Here is a 21137-nt window from a genome sequence, read left to right as displayed (position 1 = left end):
GTTTTTCGGGTAGCATCCAGTTGAAGGTGTAGTTATATCTATAGGGAATGATGTAGTTTGTAAGGTGGCTGAAATAGGAAATATTTGAATAAAGATGCATGATGGTATTGTGCGTACATTGACTAATGTTTGATATGTGCCATAGTTCGAATAAAAATTTTATTTCGTTCGATTATGAAAATTTGGTAAATAGTCTCTATTTACTTCAAGCCAGCATTAGTTTCCACAAATTTTCCATCAAATCATGATTCAAACAATGCTCGTTTGTAGCATATTCAGTGACTACGAAAATAAACTTATTGGTGGTATCCGAATTCAGACGCTTCTTAAACTTGATCGGTTGATGTAGTACGTTAGTCCCCCAAGGGGCATTGGAGGAGGTGGCGTTGTGGATTTTTTTTTTTAGTTTGATAATTTCAAGTAAATGTGCAGATTTATTATTTTATAGATTGAAATAAAACATATTTGTCAAGCCCAATAATTAACCCGTGATTAAACTTAATTAATTACAGCTGTGAAATCCAAGAAAGAAACCATAAAACCACTGACGTCATTTGTTTCAATTAAGACAAGCTGTTGTTTGTTTGGAATTTTCAAAAAGGAAATTCGGTATTTTCTTGATTTATCCTTTTGATTGATTTATGCTGATTTTCGGGGACAAATTGTATTTGAGACTCGTTTTTATTAGTGGAATTCTTTCCAGTCTCTATCATTGGATGTATAAATTTACCTAGAACCACATAATAGTGTGTCTTTAGTTTTTCACTTATTTATGGATTAAATAATTTTTTTTTGGGGTTTTTTCCATTGATTTCATAAGAACATCAAATAAATATTCCAAATTAAAATTTTACTATTTAAAAAATTCAAATCCAAAATTGATACCTAACATAAAAAAAAAAAAAAAATTACTATAGATAATTTTTAAAATTAAAATAAGAAATTACTATGAATAATAATAACAAATTAATTTTTAAAAAGAGAGATAAAATAGATTTATTAAATACAATAAATATAAATAAAAAAATAGAAATAAACATAAATTCATGCATATGAATAAAAAACACTTTAACTATATTATAGATTTATTATGTAAAATAATTAATAACAAAATAGAAGATAATAATTAATAAAAAAAAAAATCTATAAGTATAATACCCTGCAAAATAAAATACGAGAAATTTGTGAGAACCTGCCGGAATCTGAGACGGAGTTGAACAATTTTCTTTTGGGCTTTGGTGTATAAAATAGATAAATTGCATTATAGTTTAGGGGTAAATTAGATTTTGGACAATTTTGGAGTCAGGATAAATAAAATAAGAAAAATAAATTCATATCTATTTTTTTTAAAAAAAAAAACGACAGACAAGACACATTCAGTTTCAGTTTTCTTCCTTCTTCTGCAGCTCCAGGCTCAACTCCCTCTCTTCTTTTTTTTGAAAGTTTTCTGCATCAAAGTTTCTCTTCTTGGCTTCTTCTTGGTAGGTAAGTCAAATGAATCTTAATGAAATAATATGATATATATTTTAAATTTATTTATTAGTTTTATGTGATAGTTTTTAAATTATTTTCAAATAGATTTGTTCTAAACATATTAGCTTTTGCTATTTTATTGAGAAAGTTAATTAGAAAGTTATTCAGGGCCTATGAGATTATTATGGTGTTTTAAGTTGAACCTAGTTTTGTCCTAACTTAGTCTATGATTTTTTTTTTGGAAGATTCTATGATTATCTTTAAATATTATAATACTTGAGTTAGATTATGTTTATTTGAACAGACATAATGTCCAAATGATTTTCTAGCAAATTAATATGAGATTTTCAATGAATTTGTTGAATGTCAATATTTTCATTCTTGTTTAGCTATTAATTGAAAATGTTGATAATTGAAAAGTGTTTTAAGAGTAAACCTGAAAACATGTGTTTAGTTTTCGCTTATGTTGCAAAACACGATTCTTAGTCGATGCCTTTATTGACTAGTTTTTAAATATTTTAAAATGATATATTTTGTGGTGAACTATTAAGATTTGCGTAATTGTATAATGAATATTGGGTCATTAGTGATTGAAATTAAATCGTTGATCCTATGATATGATAAGATGTAGTCTTCCACCTTTGTGCCTTGAAAATACGTCATAGTATACCGGTATTTTAGAATAACTAGGTAACACTAAACTAGATCCCGAATGGACTAAGTCGTGGCATCAAGATGACGAGTTTCGTCTTGGGCGATTACGAGGTGCACGTCATTCACGATGGAATGATCTTTTCACCATCATATGTAATGGAGAGATTAATTGTGTACAATCCCCTCTTGTTATGTTATGTATGAGACTAGATGGTTTGATCGTTGTCCATCCCTCACAAATTCTAAATAAGTTATCATACATGTATTTTGGGTCTCTAACCCTTATGTATCAATTGTGGAGTTCTTTGAGGGTTGTGAACCTATATTTGCAATGTGTATTTGTGTGACGTGTTGGACGAAGCAATAAGGTATGTAAACCGGGTTGATTCAGCCCTACTTGAGACCTAATGGAGTTTTCTTTGTGATGTGTTCATCACAATTAGGTGAGAATAACCGAAAGATATAAAGGAGAAACTAAAAGACTTGTGTGTGTGAGTTGTCATTATGTGTTTTTTGCAATTTCATTTAATCTATCTTTTGAAATTATTTTTTGATATTGACATGTGAGTCTTGGCATATAACGTATTAATTTAGCTTTCATTCATTGTGCTTACTCAATTGTCGCGTTAATTCTCTTTCTACGATTTTTTGAGGTGATGGTACTCCCATTAAGCTTAAATGATACATCCATGTCGCATGATCCATTGGGGAAAATAGAACTATATCATCTTTTTATATGATAAGCCGGTCCATTTTATTTATAAGTCTCTATTTAGATGCTTATGTTGGGTATTTAGCCTTAGTGCTACAACGTAAGGTTTGTTAGTTAATAAACAAGTCTTCCAGTGTGGCATAGCGGTAATACTCTGACTTGAGCCGACCAGTGTGTTACACATTTAGTAATTTTTTGGAAACAAATTGTTATTAAATTTTACAAATAAAAAAAAACTATAAAAAAAAAATCCATCAACAATTCATTATTTTTTATTAAAAAAAATACTATTTTAGATATTTGACATTTTTATTTATATAAAACTTGCATAATTAGGTGGAAATTTACAAGCAAACATCGATTTTGGACAATGACATTGTTTTGAGTGTAATTTAATTTAACACAAGGGGTTTTTGATGCAATAGTAATATATGGTATTATAAAATTTACCCTTTGGAATTATGGAAATAATATATAAAATTTAATACTAGTGTCTTTATATACATTTCAATGTATTGCAGAAAAAATAATATTATATATATTTAATGCAAAATCTTAAAAGTTTTTAAAATTTAATTAACATAATCCTTTAAACTAACTATCGATAAAAAAAAAAAAAAAATAGTTGGTAACTAATAATAAATATAATGATTTTTTTTTTTAAATTATATATATCATTCACATAATTAGATTTAAGAAATTATAAATACAATTTAATATTAACCAAATTTTATCGTGTCTCAAATTTTAGTAGGTTTCAAAAGGCAAAATAATAATTTTCTTAAGTTTCCAAAAATTTTAAAAGTGTCATTTTTACTTCTTTGTTACACTCAAATTTCTTAGGTTAGATCAAAAACCAGAAATTTTCTCAAAACTCCATTTTGATATATATATTGACACGCAGTTAAAAATTAATTTGTGTGTATTCTTACTGGGCATTTCACATGATTCAGAGTTTCACAGTAATTTCTAGATTTGTATTTTGTTGGTACTTAATTGGATCTCTTTACATCATTTGCCTGTGTAATTTTGTATTACCTAGAATTCATTTACTTATCCGGTTATAAGATGTGTTTTTGTTATTCGATCTAGTGTGATGGGAATTTGTGCTTTTGTGACTTTTTCTTAGGAGGGGATTCAGCTTGTTAAAAATTTAGTAGGTTACCTAACCACCGCATATATATGTATAGGGTTTTGTAAAGGTTAGATTTAATACATTCAGTGAGGTTGTGTTTGATTGTGTTCACAAAAAGATGTGAAGTTTTGAAAATAATATAAAAAACTAAAAATAGTTAATGGAAAAGATTTGGGCTTCTAAATGGAAAAGGAGGTTTAATACATTTATTCTTAAATTTCGATCAAATAAAGTTACGAATTTATATTTTTTCAAATGGTACTCTTAATATATGTAGGACATTTAATCGTATTAGTAAGGACTTCTGATCTAATCTTAATTGTTTGATAAAAACTAACAGCCTATGTTTTTGGAAACACTACAGATTTTGTTATGAGAACGTGACGCTACAGTTTAAATTGAAAAAAGTATTATCACAACCAAAATGATATGCCATTTGTACTGCTATCCTAATCTTATAGTAGCTTGCACTTGTTTTAAGTCAAGTTAAGGAATTGCGGCATGTGGCTTGTTTGCATCTCATTAAATTTTATTATTTTTATCTATGGGTTACATTATTAAATGCTTTATGTAATTTTTTTGTTCATATAAATTATATATTGATTGTACTTTTTTCAAATATGATGCTTTCGCCTAGGAATTATATGTAATATTTATTGAAGTTGTTGAGATTAATATTTTGCAACAACCCAAATAAGAAAGTTTTATTTTTTATTTTTAATAATTTTGAACAGATGTATATTAATATATGTTGAAAATTATGAGACCAAGTTACGAACCACTTTTGGACACATGTTACTAGTGCCGGTTTGTTTAACATAAAATCTAATTTTTTTATCATTGTTATCGGTTGAATTAATTGTCATTTATCTAAATATACTAGAACAATGCATCCTTTTTAATTATACCTATAACAGGAACTATGCAGGGCTGCTTATGTCTTCCATTTAATGATGATCTTCGCTAACATTTATAAATTGCAGATTTTTTTATTTGTACATTAGTTGTCAACTTGATTTTTACAATCAGAGATTCATTACTCTCACCACGTGTGTTGCGCGGGTTGTGAAAGTTGCTGTGATTTTAAAATTAGAGGAAATTAGAAACTAAATGTCTCTTAAAATTGCAAATGAGGAGGCATTTAAATAAATTATAAAAGCCAAAGTAAAAACTACAAAAACTAAGTGCCCTTAATTCTTCTTTAATAAATGCTGAATTTTTAAGTATCACTAGTAGTATATGAAAATTAACTATTAATGTTCGTTCTCACCATAATGGAAAATATGTGTTAAATTTACGACTACTTTCATTATTGAATTAATCATTCATTGACATAATCAAAATTTTCCTTTTGCCCTTTGTGGCTTCTAGTTCCTAACTATTTTTTGGATTCAACGACTTAAAAAAACTAAATTTCATTTCGCATTTGATGAATGAGTATACCATTTCGAATAATAGATTTCACAGGGATAATATGCATTGAGATTTCAAAGGGATTGAAAATACCCATTTAACTTCATTAGCTATTGAAAATAGCAAGTCTTATATGCATTGAGATTTCACAGGGATAATATGTCTATTCATGTGTTACAGAATACAAGAGTAAATATGACTTCTAAGTGTTTTTAGTATGCCACATTATCCGCAACCAATTTCATATACTTACCCAACACAACTTGTTGAACCACTGGTATGTAATCTTATCTATATTATGTCAAATACATACACCTTTTCATGTTACTCTTTTTTTTCTCATATAGTTTATTTTAGAATGCTGGTTCAAGTATGATATGTTAACAAAATTAACATGTGTTTTTTGTATTGACCTGTTTTTGTTAAAAAAAGTATGATGTCGCTAACTTCATATTTGTTTCAAAGAACATGAGAAAATATTAGAGTGTTTTCGAGGAAATAATTTTATACCAATATTTAATAGGATTACAAATATTAATAAAATTGAATATATTTTAAGAAATGCTCTTCGAGGAAGTGTCATATCTAAAGGACCTACATTAATTCTAGAAACAATGATATCTATAGAAAATTAACTTTCGTGTTACCTTCTAGTCTAATATTTGTACTTTAACAAAAAAATATATAAATGGATGAAAACATGAAAAATTATAAGTATTATACTCAAATATTTGTAGCCTAACATTAGTTCTAAAGCTCAATAGTAATTCATAGAGACCACACCAGCCAATGTGTCATAATTGTTTCTTCGAAATATACTTATGCAGACATAAGGCTCAAATAATTTCCTCAACTTATATTTACTTCAACCATGTAGTTCAATAATTTATATGAAAAGAAAAAACCCTTTATATATATATATTTTTTTTTTTTACTTCACAGCACCCTATTTGTGGATATTCTTATCACTCTCGTAACAATTCAAAACACTTCCTTTGAAAACATAATTCATATGAAACACCAATGTTTTGTGTCTGTATGTGTGTGTCGAAGTCATTGAATAGGTACATTCTGAAAAAGCTAAAATGATCTGTATTAGATATGAAACAAAATTTCTGTCAAACTTAGAACGTTTTACCTTGTTAGACAGTGACAATTTTCGAGGAAAATTCCAATCGTGTTATGTACTTTGCCACTATAATATTAGCTACTGCAAAAATATCATACTTAATTTGATTTGCTTCATTATTTTCAGTTGTATTAAATTTCTAATTACTAATGGAAATATATTTTGTAAGAACAAACTGATCTCTCTTTAATTAACAAAATCGTTCAAAGGAGTTCACACCGTTTATTAACAACCACCCGGGAGAAGACATGGAGAATATTTTTTAGACTTCTTGAAGAAAATTTAAACTGCTGCATATTAGAATTGCATGAGGTACAAACAGAATAGCATATAATATGTAAAAGTTTAATTTTCTAATAATGTTTCAATAGGTTGATTCTGGGAGGATTACAAGATATCAATCTAAAGTACATGAAATGAAGTGACAATGAGAATTCTCACATTGGGGGAGCAAATTACCACAATGCCTCTGGTTTGAGTATTTAACCTAACCCATATCCATCAAAGGAGGGGGCTTCTGTTATATAAACGACTAGGCAATTGGGTAGTAGAGCAAAGAAAGTACAACTATTCCGAACGGAGGGATAAGGTACCTATCTTACTAAACATTCTTGTTACGTAATTGAAATATAAATATCATACATAGTAGTTGGTCTGGTTGTTAACTTATTCAAAACTATATCAGTATTACATCCATGCTGGTGTAACGAGGAAATTTAAATCCCTAAAGGAAGTGGCAACGCTTATTTTATGTGACTGCTTTATTAAAGATTTGAGGGTTACATGACGTAAGCCATAAATAGGTCTCTATATTTTTTGATGTATCTTTCACTTGATTTCATGTTGTAACCAAGTGAAATGCTCTAAGTTATACTAACAATCATATTATCCTTTTTAGAATGTATATATTCAATGGCTCAATTTGAAGTTGTGGTGTCTAAGAGTGAACATTGAGCTTTAAAACTTTTGTAAGGCTACAATAAAGCAGTCACACAAAATAAATGTTGCCAATTCTTTTAGAGATATATTTAATGAACCTCACCATACTAGCTCGGATCTAATACTGAAATAGCTTTAACTATGTAAATGATGAGGCCAACAATTTAGAATATTTATACTTTAACCAAGGAAAGAAATTTCAATAAGATAGGCACCTTATCCTTCCATTCCAAATAGTTATAATGCTTTGTCTCAATTACCCAATTTCCCACTTTTTTATACGTTGTCAACCCACTCCTTAGATGGATATGTGTTGTGCTAAAAACTTGAACCATAGGCTGATTTGTAATTTGCTTACCCAAGGTGATAACTCTCATGGTCACTTTATTTTCGTGCACTTTCGAGTAATATTTTTCTAATAGTTCCACAATCAACCTATTGAACCATTATTAGAAACTTATTTTTTAAAGTATTACATAATATTTCTTGTTGTGAGCATACCTCATGCATCTCCAATTTGCACCAATTAGAACTTTGGCTCGATTGTAGATGTCTAAAAAATATTCTTCATGTCTTTTCAATGGTTGTTGTCACTAAACGATGTACAGTTCTTCGAAGCATGTTGTCAATGGAGTAGAAATGAGATTGTTCCTGACAATAAATATCCGTTGGAAGTTACATATGCATTGTGAAAAAAAAAAGCATGGAATATATGTAAGATATTTTATGACCCAAAAACATGATTTCTTTTCGAAAAACACTTGAACGTGATTAAATAAGACCAAAGATAAAATAAAGATTGATTCGAAATCTACTTTAATTTGACTAAACAAAGTAAATTAGGGCTCAAGCCCCTAATCAACACCAACCAAGCCCATAACGATACAAGAACAATAAACTAACACAAAAAATGTGACAATAACAAACTCTAAGGCACATAGACCCTCACATGATTTAAATACAAACCCTTACTTGCTAAACATCAGAACAAATATCAAACAAAACCATGAAAAGAAAAGGCACACCAACAACAATGGAGAGAGAAGTTACAACCTCCAAGTCACTGGCAAATCAACGAAAGTTCATAGGCCTCACAGGGGACAAAAATGAAGAATGAAAGAAGAAATAGGAAAAATTCTAGAGAGGGATGAGATTAAAAGATGCGAGAGAGAGTGAGGAGTGACTAATGAGCGGCGGTGAGTTGAGTGCTATATATATATGTAGGTCAAATAAAGAATGGATGGCTAAGATCATAACCCTTGATCGGACCGTCTAGATTAAATCTGATGTGGATCAATCAAACTAGTGTGTGTTATTGATTTTGGATTGGGCTTTTAATGTTTTTTTTATTCACCTATTGGGCCTCGATTATCATCGTGGGCATCAGAACTCAACATATATAGTTGAAAATTTCAATTTGTATTATAGTTTTGAATTTTAAAACAAGTGTATCAACATATTCATCAATCAAAATTCTCCACGTAGATATAACTTAACATATTAAAAACTTAGAAAAACAAACTGATAAATTGAAGGCAAATAATATAAAATAAAAGGAGAATAATTAAATATATGAAGATAATAAAAAAATATATATGACAAGAACCTTTTATTTCTTCACTAATGAAAATTAACTCACAAATTCAAAATTCAAATTCAAATTATTCATTAATACTATTTAACAACCAATTCAATTACCATTTAATTCAAATTCAATTTAATTTTCTATCAAATGCCTCTCGTAAATTGAATTTGCTCTTGACACCCAAAGCAACAACATTTCCTGAGAAAGTGGGCCCACCAAACGGTTTCGTGAAGATATCAGCCAACTACTCTTCACTTAGGCAATATGTAATGTCAATGTCACCTTCATTAACAAGATCCCTTTAGAAGTGAAAGCGAAGGCGGATGTATTTTTATCTTCCATGAAAGACCGGATCTTTAGAAACATGGATAGTCAATTTATTGTCACAGAACAATGTCGTAGGACCATGCTACTTGAAGCTCAAACTCTCAAGGATTCCTCTAAGCCACACAATTTGACTCCCAGCCAATGATGCCGCTATGTACTCTAATTCGGTGGTGGAAAGTGCCACAATTGGTTGTTTTTTTGAACTCCATGAATCAACTCCATCTCCAAGATTAAACACACAGCCAGATGTACTTCGAAAATCATCACAGCTCAGCAGTTGAAACCACTTCCCAATTGCTTGCAACTGCTATTTCGACTAGCTATAAATAGGGTCGGATATCTATTGTAAGATATACTTCGACAGGAGTATACACTTGTATTTTTTTCTGCATTTTTCGTAGCTACATTCTTGCCTCCCGAGAGCTCCAACCCTGTAAGGGAGTTCTTAGCAGGAATCGCCAAGGGAGTTAAGATTTTTCTCCTTCTCTGGCCGCTACTTCAGTGATTTTTAGCTTTAGTTTACAGCTTTGATTTACAGCTTTTGTAGTCATAGAACTTTCTAATTTCCGTATTAAGTAATGAAATATCAATCTTTCTTCATCATCACTTCTTCTCCGTTTTCACATTTGTATAATCCTAAGTCACAAAGAATTTTGAATCGCTGAGAAAGAACTAAGTAGCATCGAGTATCTAAGCCCTGTTTCGCGTCAAAAACAGATTCAGGGTAGTTCAATGTAGTTAAGTACGCGGGAGCCTTGTCAACCTGCTTAATTACTGATCTTAATTTGATTTTGATTAAAAAGAGGTAACAGAAGGGTAAAGCCAGTAGTGAGACAGAAATTGGGATAATTAAAGGGGCGTAGGCGCTTGTCTATTGGGCCACAGAGATTTCTAATGACAGTAAAGTTTCTTGGTTATAATGTTCTAATTCTAAGTTTCTTGCACTACCTTCATCAACCACCAATTTCGCTTCGCTCACCTCTGCTCATCCTTACCGCTTTCTTCCAATTTTGTTCTTTTGTGGTTCCATACATGGGCTCGCTCATGAGCGGGCCTCTCTATTTTTTTTCCATCGCTTTTCACTAGATTAATTCTTGATTTAATTTCGTGACTTAAAATTCATGTGTTCGACCTGGATAGTCACCAGTTAAAGAGTATAAATAATTATGATAAACTATTCAGGCTCTACAGCGATATCTTTAATCTATATCTGACTACTCACAATAGTCCATTACATTTTTATTTCGACCAAAATTCCATGTACTTGAATTTACAAAAATCATCTTGTCATAATTTGGCGCCGTTGCCGGGGATTTTAAACTCAAGAAATTAGAATCTTGATGAGATCTTGTGATGCGCCATAATTTACATTTAAATTATGTAATTTTTGTTTCACTATTTGTATAATTCTCTTACTGTAATTCTAACTTTTTATTTGGTGTGTCAATCTTTATTCAGGGGTCCAAAGGATTTTCATTGTTCAACCAGTACCACTTCTTCTTCTCGCACACAAAGACGTCTGTTTAGAGAATTGACAAGAGACAGGATAATGGCAAACCAAGGAAATGCCGATGCCCCCTCCATTGTTGTCCAAGCTTTACAGAATGCCGAGAGGACTTCCTCTAATTTTTCCACATTTGCGTCATCGCAGGAGGTGCCGCTCCAGGTCCCCACTGTAGTCCAGGTTACTGTCATCCCCCATGTCCTGACAGCTACCGAGCAGCAGCTTGTTAGGACGCTCACTAGCATTCAGTAGGGGATGGTTGGATTACAAGCGCACCTTGCTCAGGTTGAGAAGACTCAAGCAGCATAGGCCGTGTTCATTGTTTCCAAAGCGAAGAAGGCTGATCGCGCCGCTGCGACTCCCGCCATCATCGCTCCCCCTCTACCTACTGCTAAGCCTAACCAGAGGTAACAGGGACAAGGGCTGCTGATCGCCCACTTGCCAAAGTCACGATGGATGTTCACTATCAGTCCCTTCTGGATAGCAGTTTGATAACCAATACTGCACCCAAAGGCTCTGGTAATTATGAGGTGAAGCCAACGTTGGTAGAACTTCAATTGGATCGCCGCCAACGTTGCTAGAGCCAATTTCATGGAATGCTCAACGAAAGCCGCTACGAACATCTGCAGAACTTCAACTGGATCACCGCCACCTCTAAATCACACAGCATCACTAAGGACGTTACGAAGTTGATACTGTTTCCCTTCTCTTTAACATGAGAGGCCAGGAAGTGGTTTGATAACCTTTACCCCATTCCAACCACCTTCAAGGAAGCAGCGCAGACCTTCATCAGCAAATATCATCTTGTATCAAAGACTATCAGCCAAAGGAATGAAATACTGAGTTTCAAGATGGCTGGTGATGAGACCTTGCCCAAAGCCTGGAGCTGCTACAAGGAGCTGCTCCGCAACTGCCCTCATAACGAGATTCCTGACTTTATGGATCACTCAGTGATCACTCCAGAGTTGAAGATGTCTATGGATGCAGCGCCAAGTAGGTCGCTTATGGGGTGTTGTGGTTCAGAAGCGATGGCTCTGATAGAAAAGATGGTGGCCGATTAGACCAGTTGGCCAGAGACCAACAGACCAGAGCCATTAAGTTTCCTGCTACAGTTTCACAAGATAATAGGATCGACAGCCTATCGGTTCAAATCAAAGAGCTTGCCAAGCTCGTAAAGTAGGACCCCGGTAATAAAGGAAAACATGTAGTAAGCGAGGCCGTGGCCACAGAGGAGTGCGCCTCTGTTGACCAATCTAGCCCGCAGGTCCCTGAGGGCTCTACTAAGCAACCTCAGAACCTAGCGGAGGTCTTTTACATGGTGAATAGAAATACTCCTCAGTTCCAACAGTTTCAGAAGGGGCAACCCCAAAGGCCCACTGGACCACGTGCTGAACAACAATTTCAATAGCCGCCACCGTTCGCTGTGCAACAATATTATCTGGGGGGATTCTACCCATAACAACAATACTTTCATACCCCTCATTTTCCGCAGCAGGCACCTGTTTTCGCTCCACCTCTCACAGTGGCACGGCATCCGCTGAGTCTGGAGGAACTTTGGAGAAATACCGAATAAGCGAATCAGGAGTTCCAACGCAATACGTCTGCCTCGATCAAGATGCTGGAGATTCAAGTCGGGCAAATAGCCAAAGCTATGATGCTGAAGCAGAAAGGAACATTGTCTGGGATAGTCGAGACTATCCTGAACCAAGTAAAGGCAGTCGAAACAAGGGGTAGAAAGTGGACTCAATCGCCACCATTGCCGGACAGAGGTACTAGCTTCTCTTCTACCTTTATTTTTGTAAATTCACCTGTGCAGAATGAAAACATCCAAATCCCAAGGAAGAAGGTCCATCCCAGCCATGAGCGATACCAGCCATTCGGGTACCTGAACAGACAGAAAAAGCCCACGCTCAAGCGATAGCCAGGGCTCCTTTCCCAGCCAGGCTTGGGAAGAAAGAAAATTCCAAGGAATTTGAGAAGTTTGTACATACTTTCCGTAGTCTTAAAGTCACTATACCTTTTGATGATGCTTTTTTCCAGATGCCACATTACGTTAAGTTTGTAAAAGATATAATCAATCGAAAGCGGACATTTCCGGATGAGGCTGCAGCAGTGCAATTGGAAATTGTGTGCAACCCCATGTTTAAGGAGGACCTCCCAAAGAAATTAAGCAATACTGGGAGTTTTATTATTATTTGTACTATTGGAAACCTAGAACCGAGTAGGGCATTATGTGATTTAGGAGGTAGAATCAACCTTATGCCTTTTTCGTTTTTTAGTAAATTAAGGCTTTATGAGCTTGAACCATGCAGAACTATAATACAACTTGCAGATAAATCAATAAGACTCTTGAAAGGGATTATTCGTGATGTACTGGTACAAGCAAACAAATTTATTTTCCCTGCAGATTTCATATAATGGAAATGAGCAAAAATAGTGAAATTCCAATCATTTTGGGAAGACCTTTCCTAACCACCGCTCAATCAACTATCAACGTTGCTCAAGGCGAAATAAAACTGAGCATAGGTGGAGATAAAGTCATATTTTCCATGAACAACGCCATGCGCCAACCAGAGGAAGAAAATTGTGATTTTATTAATGAGTTAAATGAATTATCCACTTTTGAGAAATGTTTAACAATTGAAACTCTAGAAGAAATTTCAGAAAATGATTCGCTCGAGCTTGAGCATATTCTGGACTTTGGTGAGCGAAGCGACAACATATCACCTCCCACCGAGCCTATTGAAAAAGCGAAATGAGAGCCGGAGAGCGAATCCTACCAAGGACGAGTTTAAGAAACTATCTAAGCACCTCAAATATATATACCTTGGCCCGGAGGAGACTTACCAACTGATAATCTCCTCCTTATTGCTGCCGGACAAAGAGACTCAACTCGTCTCCCTTCTCAAAAGAAGAAAGGCGGCTTTTGCATGAAAGATCTCAGATATAAAAGAAATCAGCCCAGCAGTGTGCATGCACCATATAAGACTGGATGCTGAAGCGAAGCCATGCAGACAGCCTCAGCGACATCTGAATGAAAATATGCAAGAGGTAGTGAAGAAGGAGGAAATAAAACTTTTTGATGCACAGGAATTATCTATCCAATAAGTAACAACCAGTGGGTCAGCTCAACCCAAGTGGTCCCCAAAAAAAGAAGGCTTTGTCGAGCAGACAAGCGACAAAATAGAGGTTTTCATAGCAAGACCTGTCACTGGACGGAGAGTGTGCATTGACTACAGGAGGTTGAATGCAGCGTCCAAAAAGGACCATTTCCCGTTTCCATTCCTTGATTAATGCTTTGAGAAGCTTATAGGACACGAATACTACTGTTTCCTCGATGGCTACGCAAGCTACCATCAGATTCCCATCAAACTGGAGGACTGTGAGAAGACAACATTTACATGTCCATATAGTACATTCACTTATAGGAGGATGCCGTTCGGGCTCTGCAACGCCCCAGCCACCTTCCAGCGGTGCATGTATCATATCTTCAGTGATTTCCTGGACTCCTGCATTGAAGTCTTTATGGATGATTTCTCGGTTTATGGCAAGACATTTTCCCGATGCCTGAACAACTTGGAAAAATTACTCCTCCGCTGCTTTTTTGAGACTGATCTCGTGCAGAACTGGGAGAAGTGTCATTTAAAGTTAAATGAAGGAATTGTCCTGGGCCATAAGATTTGACCACCGGAATTGAGGTGGACAAATCAAAAGTTAGTGTAATAAAAAAAATGCCAGGACCCTCAAATAAGAAAAAAGTGAGAGCTTTCCTTGGACATGCTGGTTTTTACCGTAGCTTCATCAAGGACTTCAGTAAAATCACACAACCGCTTACTGCACTCTTATGCAAGGATGCTCACTTTGAATGGTCGAGCGAGCCATTCAAGTTAATGACGGATGCAACCGACTACACCATTGGCGCTGTATTAGAACAAAAAGTGGATTCCAAGTTAAACATCATTTATTGCACAAGTAGGATGTTGGATTCCGCTCAGAGGAATTAAACTACTACCAAGAAGGCGTTGTTAGCTATTGTCTTCACTTTCAAGAAATTCAGGCAATATCTTATCAGAAAAGATAACTGTACACAAAGATCATGCAGCGATCAAGTATTTGATGGAGAAGAAGGAGATGAAGGCCCGGTTGATTCGATGGGTTCTTCTACTTCAGGAATTCGATATAGAGATCAAGGACCGAAAGGGAAAGAAAATCATGTTGCTGATCACCTCAATAGATTAAGGCAACTGAAGGACACGTCCCCATGTATAAATGAATCTTTTCTGGATGAGAAGTTGTTCCTAGTACAGGGGAAAGAGCCGTGGTTTGTAGACCTGGCAAATTTCTTAACTATGGGGAAATTTCCCTCTCACACTGTACAAAGGGAAAAGAAAATATTGCTCAGTTTGGAAAATGATTACTTTTGGGATGAACCTTATTTATTCAACATCGGCTCTGGTGGGATTATCCGTCACTGTGTAACAGAATCAGAGGTCCCGCTGATCTTGGATGAATGTCATGGTTCCCATGCAGGAGGACATTTCGTTGGCCAGTGCACAACGGCCAAAGTTTTGCAGTCAGGCTTCTTTTGGCCTACCCTACAGAAATATGCTGATGCATTTTCCAAGGCTTGCTATAATTGCCAAAGATTAGGCTCTATCTTAAGGCGAGATGAGATGTCTCAAACTGGAATCTTGTTTGTGGATATTTTTGATGTGTGGGGAATAAACTTTATGGGACCGTTGCCGAACTCTAATGGGAAATTATATATTCTGGTAGCGGTGGATTATGTGAGCAAGTGGGTTGAATTGAAGCACAAACGCTCCCTAAAAATGATGCATGCTCTATGATCCGCTTCCTAAAATACACCATATTCCCAAGGTTCGGGGTCCCCAGAACTATCATAAGCGATGAAGGCACCCATTTTGTAAATAAGGCGCTGCAATCTTTCCTTCAACTATATGGTGTTCGCCAACATCTAACAACTCCCTATCACCCACTAGCAATCGGTCAGGTGAAAGTTTTTAACAGAGAAATTAAATACATCCTCCAGACCACAGTAAATAACAGTCACAAGAATTGGGAATTCAAAAATTATTTTCACAAAAACTGTCTGTTCTTCAACCTTTGTGAAAATTTGTGTAACTTCCATTCATGTGATTCTATGTCTGTTATTTACTAGATTTATATATAATAGTTGATATTCTTGCTTTGTATGGATCAACTTTACAATAGTCTGGGCGTTTGCTCGTTATATGATTTTCACCCTATTTCACAATGAAACCCTCCCTGGAGTGTTTTGTTTCATTGTGAGGATGAAGAACTAGGGTTAAAATCAGCAAGGTTTAGGAGATTTTTGCGTATTACTTGATTGTTGTTTCCAAGGGGTTCGGCCTTATCCCCAAGCCAAGAAAAAAGAAGGCGAAGATGACTGCTCCTCCCCCCACCGAAAATGAGAATAAAAGTTGTTGGGGAGGAGATCGTCTGAGAGGAAATAGCATGCGAAGCCGATCCGAATGAGGCAGCTGCTGAAATAGACTCGGAATGCATTGTCTCCAGTGAAACTTCCGCTGACGAAGCGGGGGAATCTCTCCGCTTGGCTCGGGAGATAAATGAGAGCTTATTCGGGGAAGAGCAGACCCAGAACGATAAGGAGGGAAAGGCTCCGGTGGCAACCGCTGGTTAGAAGAGGACGAAAGCCAAAGAAGACCCTGTTCTGAAGCCAATTGTCAAGAAGCAGAGGGTGAAAATGACTATCAGAAAAATCATAACACCCCCTCAACGAGTGACAAGGCAGAAGAAGGGGAAGGGCAAAGTGGTAGATGAAGAAGCAACAGAAGATACGATCCTGGTCTCCCATCTGAGGAAGGGGATCACAATTAGAGAACCTACCACTCAGCCCGGGCGACTCTCACCAGCGGGACACAGAGACGAAGAGGTGCCACTTCGTCAAGTTAGTCCAATTGGCGATAAACCTACTACCTTCGTCCAGCAATGGGCAGGTAAGCCAACTGCTGCTGGAACTCCAGGTGATGAACTCGCACCCGTTAACCAGCCGCAATAGAAGCCGGAGACCATCATCACAGAAGAAACTATAGTCGGAATAGATATTACAGTAGAAGCTTTCAAAGAGCAAACTGCTGAGGTCCCTGCTGCCACAACCGCTGAAACTGCCGATTAAACTGATGAGGTTGAGGCAGTCATAACTACTCTCCCAATCCTGCAGGTGTCTCCACAAGCGACAGAGACAACAATGGGGGTGGCAGAAGGCAAACCCATGCTTTATAGCCCCAAAACACCAACAAAAACTGGGCACCTGCAGAAGTTTTAACTCCGGCCTCGGTGAAATCCGACAAAACAATCATTGACGAGGATGAGGATGAAAAAGAAAATAAATTCAGAGAGGAACAAGCTCAGCTGCTTACAATAATGCAACAACTTGAACTAAAGCGACAACGCGAGAGAGAGAGAAGAAGAGGAAAATGAAGGTGCTGGTCAAGCTGCTGAAGTACTGGAAGCCGCTGACCCAACTCCAACTACGATACAAGAGATTCTTATAGCGAAAGAAAGCTGAGCAGCTGGAGTATGAAGCATTGACGTAGCTTGTCTTTTTGAGGGATGTCACTCCCGAACCAATACCGGATTCTGAAAAGGAAGACGAGCCAGTAGACATTAGTTTAGGTGAGTTAGAGCGACAGTCACCAACACCAACTGTGGCAAGCACCTCAACCTCCCGCGCGGCATTCGAAACTTTGGGAAACCGACTAGATGAACTCGATGAAGCGATGCTCAGCCAATACCTGCTGCTTCAAACACTGATAGATTCTCATGTCGTAAAATTGGCTAAGGTACTGACTACTGGCAGAAAGGTGAGCGCCGCACTAGAATTGCACATGCCACGCTGGAGGCTCAAGCTGCAAGCCTAGGTGTGACTCACACCGAGATTCTTAAGGCACTTGCAGCCATCACCCAGTAGAACACAATCATTATGGAACAACAGTTTGATACATCAAAGAGTCTCCACATAATTGAGGAGCTAGTGCGGCAGCAAGGAAAGATATCACCTCTGGGACGTGGACCCACGGGTGCAAAAGGAAAATGACTTATGGTCCTTTCCCCTGGTATACAATTTTTGGAATTGGCAAGACCTTTACGAGTTGAATTTATCATTACTGTGTACCTATCATAATCTCAAGCATGTGTTTCTCCTTGAAATCCTTTTAATACCTCGCTGCGTTAATCTTGTAATATGTTTTAGAGTAGGGTAGACAACTTGCAAGCGCCAAACTTAGTAATCGTTCCTTTACCTTATTCAATATTGTGAATGTTGAGTTAAACCAAGTAACCGCTGATATGACTTGTAAAGGTTAGTGCCCTCTTCGTTTCAATTTTTCCATACTCAGTAGGGCAAGCAAACTTCTGTCTATCGACTTCGCTCAAATGAGATGACTTGAAAAGAGAAATCCTTAAATATAGTGTAATACACATTGTAAGCAAAGAGGGGATGACCTATTATTACTACAGGGGACTGAAAAGGCCTAGGCACGTGAAAATTAAATAAGGTCATGACCCATTGCAAAATTTAATGAGCGATGCAAAAAAAAAATGATTCTCCGCAACCTTCGGCTGAAGGTTCCCTTATTCAAAAAAATAGTCCCCACTAAGCGAACAGAGTAGACTATACCTAGATAACTTTGCTAATGTTAAATCAGATGACAAGTTTTGAATGCTTAAGGATCAATTGTTTCTACTTGAGATTCACCTTATCCACAATCATGGCACTGATCTTAGGAAATACTTGACCGCATTGAACGGAATAACGCTTAGTTCACATGATTGAGTTTGTTCGAGGACGATCAAAGGTTTAGTCTGATGAGGTTTGATAACTCCAAATATTAGCATATTCTTTGCTTAACAAAACTATGTATTACTTGAATTTCAGTGTGAAAACTATCACAATATCTTATTTATGGCATACTTAGCTTCCTCCGAAGTCACTATCCATATAGCCAACAAGTTTGATGGAATTGTTAGCTTTATAATATATGCCATAATCCAATGTCCCTTTCACGTTCCTTAAAATTATTTTGCCAGCCTCCCTATGATTCGAGATGGCTTCTCCATGAATTTGCTAAGTGATAACTCCAAATATTAGCATATTCTTTGCTTAACAAAACTATGTATTACTTGAATTTCAGTGTGAAAACCATCACAATATTTTATTTATGGCATACTTTCTTGATCTACTCTGGTTAGCATCATACATAATTGGTTTGGTGAGATTATTAACGTTTTTGGCCTTTTTAAGCAGTGATTCTGGTCCAGAAAAGCTAAGGCATAAGAAGTAAGCGATGGCCCTGACCGCTCGACAAGCGACGCCTTCCTTGCTTAAGCCAGCGACCAGACACCTACCGCAGTGAAACACCGACAAATCACTCCAGAAAATGCCTAAGTGTCCAAACCGCAGCGGCATAGCCATTCCTCTACCAGCCAGCAATGATAGCTCCGCTTAGTTGCACTGATGCCCTCCAGCCATCTAGGCAAGTAAGGAAGATCTGCGCCCCTACAAGTCAAAGTAAGCGAAGCGAGCACCCTGGAGTTATGGCCAGCATAACTGCTTCAACAGAATAACTGCCGCCAACTGCCTAACTGCTCAACAGTTGAAACCACTTCTCAACTGCTCGCAACTGCTATTTTGATTATCTATAAATAGGGTCAGATATCTATTTTAAGATATACTTCGACAAAAGTATGCACTTGTATTTTTCTGCGTTCTTCATAGCTGTCTTCTACCTCCCGAAAGCTCCAACCCTGTAAGAAAATTCTCAGCAGGAGGCTAGGGGAGTTGACATTTTTCTCCTCCTCTGGCCGCTACTTCACTGTTTTTTAGATTTCATTTACAACTTTCATTTATAGCTTTTGTAGTCATAGAACTTTACTGATTTCCATAGTAAATAATGACATATCAAATTTTTCTACATCATCACTTCTTCTCCGTTTTCACATTTGTGTAAACCTGAGTCAAAAAAAAATTTTGAATCGGTGAGAAAGGACAGAGAAGAATCGACTATCTAAGCCCTGTTTCACATAAAAAATAGATTCAGGGTAGTTCAATGTAGTTAACTACGTGGGAGCCTTGTCGACCTTCTTAATTACTGATCTGAATTCGATTTTGATTAAAAAGAGGTAACAGAAGTGTAAAACCACTAATGAGATAGAAATTGGGATAATTAAAGGGGCATAGGCGCTTATCTATTGGGCCACAGAGATTTCTAGTGACAGTAGAGTTTTTTGCTTATAATGTTGTAATTCTGGGCGTCATTGAAGTCTTGTTGTAAATTCCTTAAGGTCAAGTATCAGCGATTTGAGTTCTATATAACTATGTTTATATGATAACATTCACACCTCCTATCGCTCTCGTATTATACATATATTCTTCGATTAAGCAGCATCCTCATTCGCTCATTTCATCCATTATAACCTAGCCATTAAGGAACACATAGATCAGACGCGGCACCTCTTGATGACCCTCCACCACTCAATATATATTTATATTTTGCGCTCATCACTCTCGCTCCCTTCCGCTCACAAACCGTTTGTATTACCTTCATCAACCACCAATTTTGCTTCACTCATCTCCACTCATCCTTACCGCTTTCTTCCAGTTTTGTTCTTTTGTTGTTCTATTCCTGGGCTCGCTCATGATCAAGCCTCTCTATTGCTTTTTTTTTCCATCGCTTTTCACTAGATTAATTCTTGATTGAATTTTGCGACTTAAAATCCTTGTGTTCGAACTAGAAACTCACAAGTTAAAGAGTATAAATAATTACGATAAACGATTCAGGGTCTACAACTACATTTTTAATCTATATCTGACCACTCACAATAGTCCATTCATTTTGATTTCGACCAAAATTCTCTGTACTTGAATTTACAAAAGTCATCTTGTCACTAACCAAGCTCACAATGAACATAATGTCAGGCCGAGTGGTTGTAAGGTACATCAAGTTTCTGATTAGGCTACAAACCATTGTTGTGTCAACCATCTTACCTTCTCAATTTTTCCTCAACTACAAACCTATTACACAAGGGGTTGTTACTGAATTGACATACTCTATATTGAACTTTCTTAGAACCTCAGCTGCATATTTTTCTTGAGAAATGAAAATTCCAAATTTTGATTGTTCAACCTTGATCTCAAATTCCTTCATTATAGCCGCTTTAAAATTTTCAAGCGTCTTAAAATCATTTCTAGTGAAGATAAGATCG

Source organism: Andrographis paniculata, unplaced genomic scaffold, assembly GCF_009805555.1.
Source record: "Andrographis paniculata isolate CXL003 unplaced genomic scaffold, ASM980555v1 Contig80END, whole genome shotgun sequence".
In the NCBI taxonomy this organism is placed as follows: Eukaryota; Viridiplantae; Streptophyta; class Magnoliopsida; order Lamiales; family Acanthaceae; genus Andrographis; species Andrographis paniculata.
Note: the sequence above shows the minus strand (reverse complement) of the source record.